The sequence below is a fragment of the Manis javanica genome, chromosome 5 (genome assembly GCF_040802235.1).
Source record: "Manis javanica isolate MJ-LG chromosome 5, MJ_LKY, whole genome shotgun sequence".
NCBI lineage: Eukaryota > Metazoa > Chordata > Mammalia > Pholidota > Manidae > Manis > Manis javanica.
Genome location: NC_133160.1, coordinates 91,926,920 through 91,944,629, shown reverse-complemented (window position 1 = coordinate 91,944,629; position 17,710 = coordinate 91,926,920). Strand labels below are relative to the sequence as shown.

Below are 17,710 nucleotides of genomic sequence, written 5' to 3'. Positions count from 1 at the left end.
AGGAAAAGTGAAGGAAACCACAAGGCAGGGGACTGGAGGGATGGGTCAGTTCTGAGTAACACAGGACAAAAACAACATGCTCTGGAGGCAATCAGAGCAGAGATGATGAAGAAACATTCACACACACCAGCCATCCCATTAGGGAGCCTGCCTGGCACAGGCACGGCCAGGCTCCGCACAGCCACAAAACCCTGGAGCGCCAGGACACAGATTCCTAGGCTCTGTTGCAACAAGGACCCATTGTGTTTTCCCAGGCAGCCACACTGCCAATTTGTCTCACACCTTCCAAAGAAGCCTAATTATTAGTCTCTTCCTCGGCTGTCTGCTTTTCCTCAGCTCTGTGAAGAATGAACAGATACTGCACCACTCAAAGGAGGTGGGCAGGGTGGGGTGGGGGGGACACAAGCAAGTCAAGAACAGATACTCCTTCCCTCCGTGCCTCAGAGAAGCAAGGCACACACCCCGGCTCCACAAAGACAAGGGTGCTCGGGCCCAGGCTCCTGAGGTGAGCCCTTCCCAAGTTTTCTAATAGCAATGGGCCCCTTTGGCATTCCCTGAAGGCATACCCTGCACAGCCTACCCTGCCCTTTTCCTTTGAGCTCTTAAATGAAACCCATGGCCCGTCTTCCTCCCACAGAGCACAGGCCCGCACTGTCTATTCTGCAAACTGGATATTCTGTGTCCTATTTTCGAGAGTCCTTTCATTTCCCCGTTCTATAAAAGTGGTTATGTCTCAGAAAGTTAAAAAGGAATTAACTTCACCATGGCCTGAAGGATGAAAAAATTAAGAGACATTAGGCTTCCAAGACATCATTGCGTCTTTTACATGAGCCAATTGTGCCAATGTCACATGCAGGGGGTGACCAGTCATGGACACAGCAGAGGACCGCAGGAATCTGTTTCTACCATATGTTTCACTAAGTAAAGAAAGGGCATTTCTGGGTGTTAACTTCAAGTTTTTTTTTTTTGAAGTTAACAACCCTTTTCTGTTTCTGAGTCTGTCACTTCTAAAAAAGGAATCTTAAAATTACCATTGCCTATTTTTCTAAAGAATCTCTGCTCTCTTCCCATAGGTCTCTAGACTTCCTTTCATGCACTTTTGGTAAAAATCTTCCACTGTTCCCAATATTCTCAATGCTTTTAAAATAAAGGCCAAAGATAATGAAATTAAACAACGGAAAAGGGAAGGCAAAGAAAGCCCAGTTACAATCTCCACAGAGGTGGTTTGCCCTGCAACATACTGAACTGTCCTAAAAGAGCCCCACCAAAGGGAGACTTAAGCGTCACAAATACTTGTGCACTTCCAGAAGACTTGGAATGTTGTTCATCTAACATGAGCTTGAAATAATGTCATTGAGTTTACATTTAACAATATCTTACATTTGTAGAGAGCTTTGTTTTTATAGGTGTCTTCATTTATAATCTGTCATTGTAAATGTCACATTTTTTTTTTATAAAAACCCTAGGAGGTTGACTGAAAAATAAGCTAATTATCACATTCCACAGACGAGAAAAGTTAAGACCCAGAAAAAAGGCCTGGAAAATGATATACAGTGAGGTTCTGTGACTAGACGCCATACCCGGAGCCCGAATCCTGTACTCCTTCCACACACCGGCCCCTCAGTGCTCTCCCGGTGGGAAGAAGGCTCACCCTGGACTAGCCCACACTGCAAATGAGACATCCCTTATCTTCAATACCATGTAACCGCAGGTCACCACAGTGTGAATTCCTGCATCATAATATTTCTCATGGATCAACTAATCCCCTAGAACTAAAACCAATCCTGGCCTGGAAGCACCACTGAAACCCTTGCAGTGTGAGTTGTTAACAGCCGAATCACTGGCCGGACTTAGAGAAGAGGCCAGAAATACTCCCAGGGTTTTCACTTCAGGCCTCTGATGATAGCTCTAACACACAAAGGAGAGAGAAGGAGTGGGCAATTACCAGGGAATTTAATTCCCCATAAACACCAATTTGGAGTAATTGACAGGAGGGTGAGGGGCCCCTTCCTTCCCTCCTTAGCAGGATTTCTTGACATTCGCTAGATAATTGCTTCCATTCTCTGTCTGGATCCACTACTGGGCACTGGCTTGCCATCCACATTTAGACTATCAGAATGAGGCTCAGAACAGAAACATCAATAATGTAGCTAAGTTTTTCACGAATACCTTACCATAGCACACATATTTTCATTACTTTGTGTTAAGTGTGTGTTCTCTCATCAGTGTGTAAAATGTTGGCACCAAATAGTCTGAATATTCTATCTGGTCTTACAGTGTCAATAGAAGCATATCAAGGAAATACTGCCACAGAAGGTAGTTGATGTTTTTTCCCTTTTCTTCTTCTTCCTTTAAGAATATGCTAAGTTATTTCAATAGCACATCAAGCTTCATTTATACAGCCACACCTCCTCTCTCCTGTGCTGCAATCACAGGTAATGAGCCTCCGGCAATCAGACTGATCCTCAGCAGCCCAGACTGCTGTATGTAACTCCAGTCACATGGCTGCATATTGGGAAGGAAGGAACAGGACACAGGCCAGAAAATAAAAGTGCACCAGCTCCATTTCAAAAGGTTCATGCACCTGATCTCTAACTCTTCTCACCTCACTCACATAGCTCAAACATCCTGTGAAATGAACATGGTGCCACTGGACATATGTAACACGGACCAAGGCCAGGAAGCTGCCCGACAAAGGAAGGGGATGAACTCAGGTTTAGCAAGTGACCATTATGTGCCAGGCACAATGCCAAGCACTGTCACTTCTTTTATCTCATCTAAGTTTCCAGAAAACTCTATGAAGTGGATATCCCCATTTTACAGATGAGGAAACTGAGGCTCGAGATATGAATTAACTTTCCCAAGGTTATGGTGCTGACCAGTGTCATACTCTGAACATGGGTCACACTCCAAGTCTACTGCCATTTCTCCTCATTTCCTAAACCACACCCCTCAGGGCTGAAGTGGTTCCTTTCACCTAATTACCAGGATTAAGAAAGCCTGGAGATGACCTTGAAGAAAGCTTAGACGGAACTGTCTGTGAGCTAATCTGCTTCTATCAGATAGTCTGGCAACACAGTTGGACTTGGTCTGGATTCCAGCAGACTTTCTAGATGAACAGACCTCCAAACCCGCCTTAAAATTTCAACCACCCATCCTAAATCACTTCACAGTTTACGTGCCAAATGTGTAAGATGCTGATTTCTTCAGATACTTAATTCCCTTTAATTTGGGTTTCATCAAAATCTAACTATTATCTTGTCAAGGTAAACCTATGAGATTTTGAGATCTTAAACAATAAGTGCTTCAAACAGCTGACTCTCCTGATGACCACCCGTTGGTACAGGAACCTGACAAGGCAAAGGAAGGACACACATTTGGGGGAACCCAGTAAGCCTCAAATATCGGGGGGTGTGCATTGAGTAGGGAATCAACTTCCCTCATTTTCTGCTTTAGTGATGACCCACTAGAAACCAGCAACTTTGCCCTGCTAGGCTTCTCCTGTAATTTATGTATTTTCTCTTAACTTCAGGTATATGAGAGTTTGTTTCTTTAAGTTCAAAGGCAGGAGCAACAGGAACTGAAGAATTATTTAATACAAACAAAGCAGGACAAGAGGAAAAAATGTGCCAGCAAATAATTCTGTTGTCCTTATTTATACTCCTTAAACAATAAAAGTGCAAAGTTTGCCAAAGATCTGCAGGAAAATCCTGTGAAAACATACACTTCAAAAAAAGTCTCCAAAAGCTCTCTGAAAATAGCACATAATCCAGAAGCTGTTCAGGAAGAATCAAAATGGAACAATATGAAAGTGCAGATAAGCCCCAATTCTGTATAGATTATAATCTAAAAAGTTATTTTTTATTTTTTTAAGCTTGGAAAAGTAGTATATTTCAGCAATTAAGTCATAATTAGTAGTAATATTTGCAAGTAACATCACAAGGATCTTTACATTTTAACAGAAAATTTTTTAAAAATCACCTCTGAGATGTCAGTTACTTCAGATATGTTCACCCTGTACAGCTGTTTTCACAAGTGTATATGTCATGTGGTCACCCCACAATGAGATACAGAACCTTCTCATCACCCCCAACAATTCCTTGCTGAAGCCCCCATGCCAAGCCCCAGACAAGCCCTGATCTGCTTTCTGTAAATACAGGCTAATTTTGCCTGTTCCACAATTTTGTAGAAGTGGACTCACATGGTACGTATTCTTTTTTTTTTTATCTCCCTGCTTTGACTCAGCACCATGGTTCTGCACCTCGTCCTTATCGTCGCTGTGTGTGTCTGTAGCTGGGTCCTCTGTGTTGCTGGGCAGTCTTCCACAAGGCAGATGCCCCCCAAGTGCTTTAACCATTTACAGGTGACAGATACTTGAGGTGTTTCAGTCTGGGCTTAGTATGAATAACGCTGCTATGATCATTCACACACACCTCTTTGTGTGGACACATGTTCTAATTGGGTAACTGATAAAGGTTTTCCAACATGACTGTACCATTTTATACTGCAATTAATGGTAAAGTTTACAAGTGGACCCACAAATGTCTCTTCAGTCTGCTGGGTGCCTGATCCTCTCACCACTGGGCTGGTATGAGGGAGGCCTGTGTTAGAGCAGGATTGTTGGGAAGAATTATCTCCCCATTTTTCCACTGGCAAAACTCGAAACAATTTGCTTGTTTCAGAATTTTTCTTTGACAAAGCCTCATTTATGTGCCTCTCTCTCCCTCCCCATGTACCTCTCTCTCCCTCCCCGACCTACAGAGTTGCCTGGGTGCTCACAGCCCTCTTACTGAACCTGCTCTAAATCCCAGGCAAAGCCATAGAACCGGCCCACCTCTTCCCAAAGGTACACTCTTCTCCCTTCCTTCCTCCCCAAATCCAAATTAAAACTTCTGTCCTCCCATTTCGTTGCTCACATTTAGGAATTAGGAAGGCAATTCGATTAAGTGGACCTCCACATGAAGGGCTGCTAAACCCTTTAAATGAAGATGTTCAGACAGAGGTTAAAGAGATGTCTGTCTCTATAATTCTATAATACTGCTCTTATTCCAAATGAGTCCCTAATATGCATGACACACAGCAAGGCAATAAGGTGAAATAATGAGAGGTGAGTGTACCAGGTAGGCAGAGGATGTATTTTGCATTTTAAGATAGGAAGTTCACGGTGATTACAGACTGCACCTGCTAAGCCGCAGTCTCTGTCCCCTAAAGTCATTTCTTCTTTTCAGTTTCTTTCCTTCTTTTATTCCTCTCAACAAACAAACTCTCAGAAAGTTTCAGGTTCTTTTTACATTAGAACCCACAGTCACAGCAGCAATGGGGATGTCATTTGTAAGCTAGATGTTGCCGTCTGTACTAAAGTAAGATCTTTGATGATCTTTTGCATACTAGTTCCTTTAGACTTCACCCTACCAGGCACTTTGCTATACAGAATTCCCAACCGTAGGAACAAATATGCACATCCTTTGTTGAAGAATCTCTCGGCCATATTATTAACATCACATGTTTTCATGATGGTGGTAAAGGACACTTGCCATGGGCCTATTGTAAAAAATCAGCTTTCAGAAACTCAACATAAAAGCAATTTTTTTCTACCAAAGTAAGTCCATTGTCAATAGATTTTGAGCCTAAAAGCATTGTTAGTCAGCCAGCTCACACTAGGGCATGGAAGGATAACAGACTCAGTGCCTTTGATACATCAGCACCGCCATGGTTTTGCTCTTCTATTACCTCAGCTCTCATGAATAAAGTTACTCAGAGAGCTTAGATTTCAGCCAAGAAATGGACAAAACATTTCTGGCTTAGGCCACTGCCCTAGAGTTCTAGTGGAACAAACACTTTCAAGTGGATCAGTACTGTTTCAATTAACAATATAAAGTTAATGTACCACGAGAGTCCGATGCAGTTGGGTGGGTCGATCCTGCGGCAGGTCACAGACACAGCTCTCCCCCCTCCACAAAGGACAAGCAGACGGGCCCACGCTGGCTCCTCAGGATTTCTTGTCTTACATCCCTGCTACTTTGGAACTGGAAACCAGCTGCAGCCATCGGAGATTAGAAGGCCACAAGACCCTTCTAATCACTTCTGAGTCATGCAGATGCTCAGGCAGCCCAGTCCTAATAGGTACTTGAGAAACAATTACTTTCTTGAATTCCTGAAATTACTTGGTCATTTCCAACTACTGCCCTGTGTACCTACCATTTCCTTTTTCCTCTCAGGTGGAAAAAGGTGGTAGTTTTGGGGGCTACATGAATGCGAGGCAAGCCAGAATGAAAAGAGAGGGAGCCTATTAGTACTTCCCTGATAACATATGTAACAGCGTTATGACCAGGAGTCAGCACTGCAGCGAGGTCTGGGTGCACAAGGCAGCACCAGGTTAACGCAGCATCACTACAGGAAATGAAGCCAAATCAGTTCATATGATCACTTTCTCCAACACGAGTCACCAAGCTTCCACTGTGTTCCATTCTTGATAGCTAACAAACAAAAAAAGGCTATTTTAGTCAATTCCTGGGCTTCATGAAGATTTCTTTCCATAAAAATGAATGCTTTGTAATGCTGAGCAGATTCTTACACTGGAAACATCTCCTCATCAAAATGAGAGTCACTGCATCTTTGACACCATGCGTTCTGGAACCAAAGAGGTCAGGTGAATCAGCAGTGAATTGTCTTATACAACAGCTAACATGATATAAGATGAATTAACAGGAATAATGCACGGAAGGACTATGGAGTAATCATTCTACCATAATCTAGGCAGTACTGGGATTCGTACTCGAATGCCAAATGCCATCTGAGGTTCTAGTTTTCAAGATACGTGAACAAACTGGAACAAGCCCAGAAGGCTTACATTTAGAGAAATGATGTGTCCCCAAATGTGCAAAAATGTTTTACAACCATACTCAAAACCCAAAGAAAGGAAGTAGAAAAGAGAACATTCATTGAGCGCACACTCTGTGCCTAGTACTTTTTATATGATTCTTCATTTAATCTCTAACCAACCCCAAAAAAGGCAGGTTTCATGCCTTTTGCACAGATGTGTAAACAAAGGCTCAAAAATATGAAGCAGCTTGCCCAGGGACACCTGCGGAGGGCTCCTCGACCCTCAATTCCCTCAGACTTCACTCTTATAATAGCCACCTGCTACCACACACTTCCGATTCAGAAGACCCAAACTTGAAATCACTTCCTGTTTGCTCCACATTTTAAATATTCTACATATGTATAAAATATAAGATAAAATTTTTTAAATAAATTTTTCCACTAAAGACAGTTCATGATGGTCTAACAATCAATAATAGTATGTTACCACTCATGCTTCTCTTCTCTCCCTCTCTCTAGGTTTTTGTTGTTAAAACAAAGAACTATTTTAGAAAGTCTGGGGATCTACTGACATCATCATAAACAGTGAAGTTTAAAAGAATCTAACACTGTAACTTTGAAGTAACTGAATTATCAGCATGTCAGGGAAAAACTGCGCCAATTATCAAGCAATAACTTACAGTTCAACTGTGGGGGTGTAATTAATTCACTAAAAAGAATGTTGTATCACCCCTCCAAAGTTAGTGCCAGGATGGATCTGTGGATAATGCCATCGAATCCAATGGGAGCAGGTGAGAAGAGCAGAAATACCTCTGCCCTCCTCCCATGGCAGCTGCTCTTCATCTGGGTCACCTGCTGGAATCTCTTGACCCTTTGACCCAAAGAATGCCCAGGAGACATATTCTGCAGGATATTGCAGTTTGTTTACAAGGCTAATTCAAAATACCTTGTGTTTACACACAGCCTTCAAATAGCTTAACCCCAAACTGTCAGTCCCTCTGAATACTTCATCCATGTGAAAAAATATAGGAGGAGCCAATTTTTAACAATTTCTAAGTATTGGAAAATGGAGATGTTCATGTGGCTATTTAAATTAATCCATTTAGAGTTAATGTGTGTTCTCTGTAATACATCTTAGCTGCCTGTCCAGGAATGCTCAGCATACACAGGGACCACTATGACATGCGTGCCTCCCGGCGGCTCCTCTCTGTTGTGCGGACGTCATAGAGCTGCCCTCACGAGCAGCAGCCCAACAGCAGCTCTCCCTCGAATGTAGAGTGTGCCCTGGTTACCTGATGTGGGGCTCACCCTGGAAGCAGCACCATTTGTTCTTTCTGAGGCATTTTTATGTGTACAGCACATTTCTCCCAGAGGGCAGGTGCACATGGGCCTCTTTGTAGCAGTCTCAGCTGATGGGCAATCAGGGCCTTCTAAAATGACTCACGTCACAATAGCCTCCATTTTACAACAGAACACCCTAGCCACACTCTCCAAACCATGAGAGAAAATCCACCGAACCACTTTCATGTGATGCAGTAACAAACAGACCAAAAATGCTTTATTTTCTTTCTGCAGATTACCTGTACCCTGGAAACAGTCTTTGCTACCACAGCAACTCATCACATCCAATTCCGACTCTGCCCCATTCTGAAAGATTCATGCCTGATTTGTACTTTTCAAAAGAAACCAGGACAAACACAAAACACTCAGACCACAGTCTTCCAAAGCAATATTAGATTCTCCTCATAAGCTACTCAAGGACGATAAGTAAACATCTGTCCACACTGCACACTGCTGGATAAAACTGTGATGAAGATACAGTCTTAAAAACTAGGTGTTTAAATATTCTCCACTGCCCACTTCATTCTCCACCTCTCACTACAGATCAAACACTATTGTCAAGGAAATATATTTTGAAGTATTTATGCATCAGGACACTTGTTTTTAGTTTTCCAAAGCAACATAATAGCATATAATTAGCAATGGCTCAAGAGAGAAAGTTTATGCAACTCTTGAACACATATGAAGGAAATAAGGAAGCGAATAATAAAAGGTCCTTTGTATTCCTGAATATCTATGACTATTTTTTAAGGAGAAAAACGGCAGCAAAAGAAGTTCTTGCAGTTTGGTAAAGAACTGTAATTTGATTCTAAAGAGGCTATACTATGATCCTCATTTCAAATTAAAAAATACATTTTATTTTTATGGGGCATTTATGAACAGTCAGGAAGGGAAACAGTTCATAAAGTGTCTGGGTGCAGACTAGCCATAGCAAAGGGCTCTCCTGTACTCTGCTCTCCAAGGGCCCTCTCTCCCTCTCTCCCTCTCTCCCTCTCTCCCTCCCAGCAGGTATTTCTGGTCAGGAGCCTGAATTTCTACAGCAGAAAACCATCACTGAAGCTGGTAGCTCCTGAGGAAATCACACTGTCACTGTCCTCATTATCCGTGGGCTGGGCAGTTCCAAAGAGCATGTCTTGCCTTGTGGGCTATTATAATTCCTGGCAGCTAAGACAACTGACTTCTCAGAATGATGGGGAGAAAATTCAAAGAACCACATGCTGGAATCCCATTAAGTTAGGGATCCCACAGAAAGACTTTCCCCAAAAAATAATCATTTAAAGTGAAAAGCAATCACAAGAAAAGTACCTCCATACGTTTGGTAAAAGTGCACAGTATGGCATATACATGGAGATGAGCTATAGAATATCAGACATTAACTCCAGAAAAATACTGAAATAATTTGCTTTCATTAATTAAGAAAGAATTCTAATACCCACCATTTTTCTCTTTTTACCTTGGTTCCCGGGAAGCTCAGATTTAAATGTAATGCTCATTTGTAAAAACTTCAATAGCCTAAGTTATTGGGTATAATTATTTCTCCCCTCCTTAATGTTGTTTTCATCATTTATCTGTACGATATCCATCCTATTATTTACATATACATTTTATTACAATCTTCATTAAATACTTTTTGCCTTGGAGTACACATTTTAAAAAAGAAGACATGTTTCTCAAAATGTATATACACTATACCTACCATTTAATTAAACTTCAGAAGAAGTTTACTTTGGAACCATATCCATTATAGCATAAAGTGCTAGACAAGAGTTGCCAGAGTGTGAATGAACAGCAACAATAAAAAACCCATTTGAATTCACAGGATTCTCTCCTAAACAGACCCTTCCCCCATCACAGACAAACACACCTATGATAGAAATCCCTCATTTTCTTTTACAGTTGGTTGAATCTCTTTAGGATTTTAGTTTTTAAAAGCCATGGAACATCCAACAAACTTCCAATTATAAAAATAAATCATGGGGATGAATAGTACAGCACAGGGAATATAGTAACATTGTAATAACTTTGCATGGTGGCAGACGGAAACTAGACTTACTGTGGGGACCATTTTGTAATGTATATAAATGTTGAATCACTATGCTGTACACATGAAACTAATATCATCCATACATCAAACTGAGATAGATACAAATAAATAAAAGCCATGGAACTTCTCTTCAGAAAAATGTGCACCCTCACATACACACGAACAGTGTTCAGCACATAATGTCAGGACATTCACAGACCCTTGGCCCCATCGGGTTTCTTCTTGCTCCAGAAAGGGCAGGGAAGGCAGTCTGCCTCCACTGCAGGCAGCCACACGGAGTCCCTCCTGTGCCCAACATGCCAGTGCAGCCCCAGGTGGAGCCCCAGGCTCCTGATCCCCATCACCCTGTCCCTGCCCCCAGTGAATTGCGGAGAGGACCAGTCTCTGCTGACAGTCCAGAGTCCTGACATCGGTGGGTGACAGTGGAAGAACGAGGCCCAGGCCTCCTCACTCCAATAGGAACTCATGATCTTCACCCTCTTTACTAACAAGTCGCAGAATCCTTCTCTCAAGAAAAAAAAAAAATTATTCTTTACCACTGTTACAATGAAGAAAGATTATATAAATGCAGTGCCTTATTTTAAACAACAAAAAAATCACAGAATGCTTCCTTCATCAGTCTGTCCCCTCAATATTTATGATTTGAATTTTTTGAGGACTTTTTCCACCAAGTCCAAAACCTGAGTATCCACCCTGAAAGACAGATTTGTTTTCTTCATCAGTCCCTTTAAATTCTTCTCTGTCACCACTCCCCAGATAAAATTGCAGTTATCAATAAATGATATTTTATTTCTATTTACTGAGCATGGTATCTCTTATCACAAACCTGGTTTACACCACTCCTTGTATAGGACTTACATTTAGAGGATTTTATGTAGCAATTAGGATTAGACTAGTAAACCACACTGGTCCAGGGGGTAGTAAATGAAACAGATGCCGAAAACAGAAAATACTAACTATGAAAATCCTCCTAGACCAGGATTTTCAATCCCGGTTGTAACATGAAAGTCAAGTAAAAAACAAAACCTTTTTTTAAAAAAAGAGAAGAAAAGAAAAGATATACTGCTACCCAAGCCCCAGGCATGACTAGTTAACTCAGAATTGTTGGGGATGGGATCTGGCACTGGATTTTTCAAAGGTCCCCAGGTTAGACTCCTGCAGGGCCAAAGTGCAGAAGCCCCAGCCCAGCGCATTCCAACAAGACTGATAAAATACAAAGGAAAGGACAGCGGGGACTGTCAGGGCAAAAGAAGAGGTGGGGTTGGAATGCTGGAAGGAAAAGCAGATGTGTTACTGTCCCTTTGGGCTGGTCATCCTCTTAGTGTTACCAGGCGGCTACGTCTGGGGAGGTCTCTACCTGTACACCACAGGAAACCTCAACCTAGACAGAGGATTGTTCTTAACTCTTAACGAGAAAGAATTCTTGAGCAGGTGTAGATACGGAAGGAATTCATTAAAGCAGGAATTCACTAGAATGAGAGTAGAAATGAATGGCAGTGGCCTTGCAGGCGGCTGAGAACAGAAAAGCGCAGAGGTGCAGAGGGAAAGTTTGCTAAACATTTTCTTGGTATAGGGCAGCTTCCCTTGCCATCTCTTCAAGCCAGGGTCACTTAGCATCCCATGTTCACTTGGATCTGCACTGCGCGGGAACTAGCCCTTACCACCCCAGGAGTTGGGGAGCTGTGGAGCGTGGGATGGAGTGAGATTATATTCTGAGAACTTCCCAAAGAAAGGAGATTTTCAGGCAGGCTCCTACAGCAACAGTTCTATCAGGGTTACCCAGGCGATGGGAACTTGGAGGCCCAAGTCTGAGCTCTCAGCAGCCCCTCCCTACTTATCAAGAGTAAAGCAGGGACTTAACTCAACACTTAGAAATAGAATGAAATAGTAAAGAAACAAAGACACTGACCACTGGAAAAGCACAGAGACAAAACGCAACTAGGTTGAGTAGAGGGAAAACTTTAAAGTTATGCTCTTAAAGAGAGAAAAGGTGTGGGCATCCTCAGAGAGGAAGGGTGCTAAAAGGTTAGAGGTTCCCTCTTTATGGATTTTTCAAAGGGCCAAGGGCTATAAACTTGTAAAATGGTCTCAAAATACTTATCTCTGGTGAGAGACATTAAGTCTTTTCTATTATCAGTCCTCCCAGTAATTCTGCAAAATTAACTTAACACAAGAAATTTACTGATCCAGTTGGTCCCCAGAACAGCAGCTTCCTTCTGGGAACATATCAATCAAGACCACCTGCCTTGCCCCCAAGGTGGACTGAGTTATTGTATTTGCTAAAGAATATGTTAGGAATCTTACTTTCTAACTTCCTGATTTTTAAAATCGAATCTTAGCTTTAAGATGGAATCCTTCCTGTTCTTACTATACTGTTTATATCTCAGCTTTTTTGGAAAATTAATCATGATTCTGTCCCCTGTCTCTGCCCTCCATCACTGGGGTCTGGGTGCAGATCTACTCAGTGCAGATTTTCTTTTGACGAATGAGTATGAGAAAGGACAGCTTCTAGTAGCTTCTTCACCATTGCCAGCACTACCTCTCAGTTCAAAGGATTCTTAATGCTCCAAACTCCCTGATTGGTCAAGGCAGGGTATGTCCACTACCCAAGAGGGGTGAGGCTGCCACCCCCAAGAGAGACCAGGAGAGACAGAGCTGAGCCTGAGGGACAGTGAGCATGACAATCAGCTTGAGCTCAAGGGTTCTGAGCAGAAGGGGAGCACAAGGTAGGTCAGAGGCTAACTGGTTTCTGTGGCTTCACAAGCACCTTGCTTTCCAGTAACACGGAGAGCCCCGTCCAATGCAAACAGAATAATAGAATTTGCAAAGTCATCAGCCCAGCTGCTTACGGGAAATGCCCCAGGCCTACAAAGCCCTCTTTCCTTCTCCAGTTCCGCTCAGCAATTATCAGTAGCAAAAATCAAAAAAAAAACTTGATGACAGGAAAACCACCTTCCTTCTTGTTTGGGACTCAAAATTAGTTTCAAAAGTGGGACCTTTGCTGTGCTGGGCTTGCCCAGGCTCTCAAGTACTGGACTGCACGGTGCTCAGGCAGAGAGCAAATGAACTGGACCCAAGAAACACACTCAAGCATATGTAACGAAAAGCAGTCTGATAAACCTACAGTGATTTATCACCTAGCATCTCTCATGCACCCTAATCAAGAGGGGATGAAGACTAATATGTAGGTATCCCCCAGCCTCCTCCCTTTGCTGCTTTTAGTACTAAGTCCCCTATTTTTATATAGCCCCCACAAGTAGAGACTACATTTCCCAGGCTCCCTAAGCTACATAAGCTCCTAGAAGTAATACAGGATTTGAAGTGATTTGTCAACTTCATGGCCACCTTCTTAAAGACACAGCCACTTGCTGAGACATGGTGATGAGTGGAGCCATCTGAGGCAGGGGTAAAAGAAGACAGTGCTACCTCTCCAGCCCTCATGACATGCCTCTGGACTATGATCTGAGGACCACTGTACTCCGGGGTATCCTTGTCACAGGAGATTAATCCACACCCTAATACCAGAAGGAAGCAGAAAGCCCATTTTCTAGTCCTGACTTCAACCTAGTGTGTGGTACCTGGATTACAATTGTATCATATTCATTTACAGAGGCCGTCTCACATAACTTTCCATTTGTATTTTATTTGTATTTTAATCTTGCATTTGTATTTGAATATTGCCTTTGATTCTTCTTATTAATAAGATTAAGCAGGTGCTGTACTTTTACCCCCAATTTATAAAGGAGGAAACTGTGGAAGGGGATTACCCAAATAAAGGTTGAAGTCAGCATGGTGATGTAAAACACATCAAATGCTGACAAACAGGATTCTATGCACCAACTGCACTAATATGTCTATTAAAACTAGTCACCATCAGGAGAGGAAATGAGGTGACTCTGTGTGGCGTAAAGAGGACTAACCATTAGTCATTCCTCGCAGGTAAGAGCAGGACCCGGCACAGGAAGGCAGGCTTCAGAACTCACTGAGATTTCTCTGAGGCAAGGTAAGGCCATTGCCAGTCCTTAAGGCACCTCTGGGGGATTTCAGAAATGTGTGTGGCTCACTAAGTTGCTTCCATGGGAAGTAGAAAAAGACACCTCTGTCCTGCAGGCTGGTCCTCTCCCTGGCCTTGGAGGTTGGAGAGGGGGCTACATTTCAGTGGATTCAGCCCTCACTTGCCCCTCAGCCGCAGGCCCTTGTGCTGAAAACCACCCTTCTGGCACACAGGACTCTGTCCCAAATTTAAAGTGCATATGGCATTACTATCCATAGTTAGCGCCGTTGTACTTAACGGTTCCTGGGGATCCTATTTCTAGAGAGAAACAACTACCTGTAACTTCACCAGAATTCCTTCACTGTAAGCTGAAGTATATTCCATTCTAAAAACAGCTAAGTGAACTCTCTTTGCCATCTCCCTTCCATGTGCTCAAAAACAAAAAGGAAAGCTGCAGCATTGTAAGACAGGCTGGAGGTGGAGACTAGCAGCCCAGCATGCAAGTAGAGGACAGTGACGCTGATTAGAAAGGCTAGAAGACTATGGCCAAGTATCTAGGGATTTGCAAAAACAATGCATACTTCAATTCAATTTTTTGGCTCAAACTCATCTTTCAGTTCTTGTGTGTTCCCAAGTGCAATCCATTTATAACTCCCAAAACAAAGCCAACAGACACCTGAGAATTTGCTTAGCAGACCTGAATAGTGACACCTCTGTCACCAGCACAGACCCCTCTGCCTTCAAAGAGGCTCCCACCTCAGCGACATACTAGGGCAATGTGGAGCAGCCCCAGGGCTGCCCCACATCTCTCCAGCAAGCCCCTTACTCACTGCCTCTCAGGAATTCTTTCCCACCTGCCACCTCCCAGCGCTGTCCCCGCCTGACATCCTCGGGCCCCTCTCCTCATATGGCCAGGCCTCAGCTCCAGCTGCAGGACCACTTCCCCAGAGGCTTCCCACCCACCTCGCCTGTGCTCCTCCTGGGAGCCTCTCACTGTCACCTGTGCTCTGTTTCTTTCTCCAGGGCACTTAGGGCCATTTGTATTTCCCTGCAGTATTTGTGCTCTGATTTCCCAGCTCCCTCACAGGCATAAAGGAGAAGTCAGGAATCATTCTCTTTGTTCACCATCGTAAACCCAGCTCAGTACATATTTACGAAGGAATGAAGGACAGTGGAAGACACGTTCAAATCCAAAGGCCAGGGACAGGCCCAGTGCTGGAAATTACGTCAAACAGCTCTGGGCTGAGGCTGGGATTGTATTTTCCTTTGTTAAAATTCCACAAGTCACTGAGATGCATAATGCCCTACTGAGAGGACCAATCTGACACTCTCCTGATATAAGAATGCACTGAACCACCCAATTGCTCTGTAGGAAAGACGTCTAAAGAAATACTACAGCAATGCCACTATTCCTGATAAGCAATCAGTCCACAGAGCAGCAGGCTTCCAAATGGTGCCTATGCTTTACTTTCTTGTAGTATTTCCAGATCATATGTTAACTGTTCCCTAAATGACTACAATAAAACCCATCCAGGATATTACTGTTGCAACAAGCACACAGAAAAGGTATTCTGTGATGACAAAGAATCCATGCATATCCAGCTAATTTAGTAGTTGCAACCATTTTACCCATAATCCTGTGTGGTCTCATAATGCAGGTGTGGTCTCTGCAAAACACCAAGGTCCAAAATCCCTTCCTTCACAAGACAACAGAGTCCTAGACTGCTTACTTCCATGTCTGGTAACATGCCACTCTTTCCCCATAAAATTTTCTAGTCCCTACTGCAGATATCAAAAGTTTGGCCAAGGAACAACAATGGTGACTGATAAATTCATTCCTACCTAGGATATCTCTGTGGTGGCTACAGCGTAAATCATTACACATTGATAAAGAAACTCATACAAGGGCAGGTCGATGAACTGAAAAGGCATGGTCACTGTTACCACTAGATGCCACTTTTTCATTTCGGAGTTCCTTCAGCAATGACTCAGGCTGCATTTTCACACTACTTTCCAATTTTATCCCTCCCTCAGCACAACCAGTTCTCACTCCAAGCCTTCATCAAGCTGACTAAATGGCCCCTTGCATCTCTTTATCCTCTCCTTATTTCTGGAACTGTTTTTCTTATAGAGCTGTTCACTCTAAAACTTTACCAGAACAACTGCCAAGAGCCTCAACGATTATTTCATTTTCAAGAGAGTATTTTAGCAATGGCTTGATATCTCAAAGCACAAATGAGTTTTACAGCCTTCACAGTTCTTAAAAGTCATTTGCTGTCTTTCATCTGTAGAGTAGATGCAAAGAAATGAGCTGAGCTGCCTAAAACTTTAGGAATCTCGTGACTAAATCAGAGGTCTGCTCAGAGCCTCACTCTTCAGTCTTTTAAGTCAGACTCCCAGGCTCCCCAGCTTCAGTTCAGTCATAAGCCTGCTACATCCATAGCACTTTCTGAAGGGAGAGGTCCCAGGCTGCTCCATAGAGAGAGAGCACAAAGCTGTCTACTTCATGTGATGGCCCCCCTCCCAGCTGACTGGACTGGAAGTGAGCACAGGACCCAGAGCAGCAGGGCCTTGCAGAGGTCAAAAGAGGCTTGAGCCACTCAATTTTAACACTCCCAGTTATGTTAAAAATAAAGAAATGACAAGATATTTTAATGCCTACATTGAACAAATTAACATTTCTAAAACCCAAACACTATGACTAATTATGTTCTTCATAAGACAGTTATAAGATTTATAAAACAGATTAATTCACAGTGCACTACAGGCAAAATGTCTGTTAATGAGAAACAAATTTAAATTTGGATGACAAATGCCGTCTTATTTCAATACTGCCAGTTTGTCTCTGTGACCGAAAGTATACATTCATGCGGCATAACACTACAGGAATAAATCTAAAGCCCTTCATGATTATGAGGCCTAAGCTAAATGGCCTTGCGGTCACTAGCTCCCTGACAATACAACACACTAAGCCCTGCTGGCCAGCAACACTGGACAAGGTATTTAACTTAAACAGAGATGATGGTCATTAGCTAGACCCATGATAAGTCATCCTAGCAGAGTCCAGGGAGGAAACAGTAGTCACAGAATCCTGCTGGTGACACCTCCAACATTGCCTTGGACAGTACAATCCATCCACGCAGCACCTGTGACAACTGGCCATGGGACACAGTTTGTATCCTCAAATATTCCTAAGAGTCCCATCTCCTGGCCATGTGTAAACCTGACAACCCCACCATACATTTTGTCCCTGGCAACCAGGATAGCCTAATGCCACAACTTTCCTGAAAATGCCTTGAAGCTGCCTTTGTGCAAAATTTACACAGGGCTGAAAACCCAGGGGGACAAACAGAATTCAGTACTTTTCCACCTCACTTAACAAATCATCCCCACCTTTATGGTTTTTTTCCCCTTTCTTTCTAACCATTTTGCTCTCAATCCTTCAGCTCCTCTCTTCACTAAGAAAGTCCAACGTTTAACTCTTGGTATCTCCAGATTCTCAGATGCAG

The 17,710-nt window shown here is 42.9% G+C and overlaps 1 protein-coding gene across 7 annotated transcripts in view; it reads right to left on the bottom strand.

The window, feature by feature from the left end:
* TSPAN5 (tetraspanin 5) overlaps positions 1–17,710 on the bottom strand; it is a 156,866-nt gene that overhangs the window by 95,366 nt on the left and 43,790 nt on the right. Inside the window, exon 1 of one of the 7 annotated variants that reach the window (XM_073237275.1) lies at positions 5,888–5,910. The exons of the other annotated variants lie outside the window; for them this stretch is intronic. The gene's annotated coding sequence lies outside the window, so the exon portion shown is untranslated. Of the gene's footprint in view, positions 1–5,887; positions 5,911–17,710 lie in introns of those variants that run through there. 7 annotated transcript variants of the gene reach the window in all.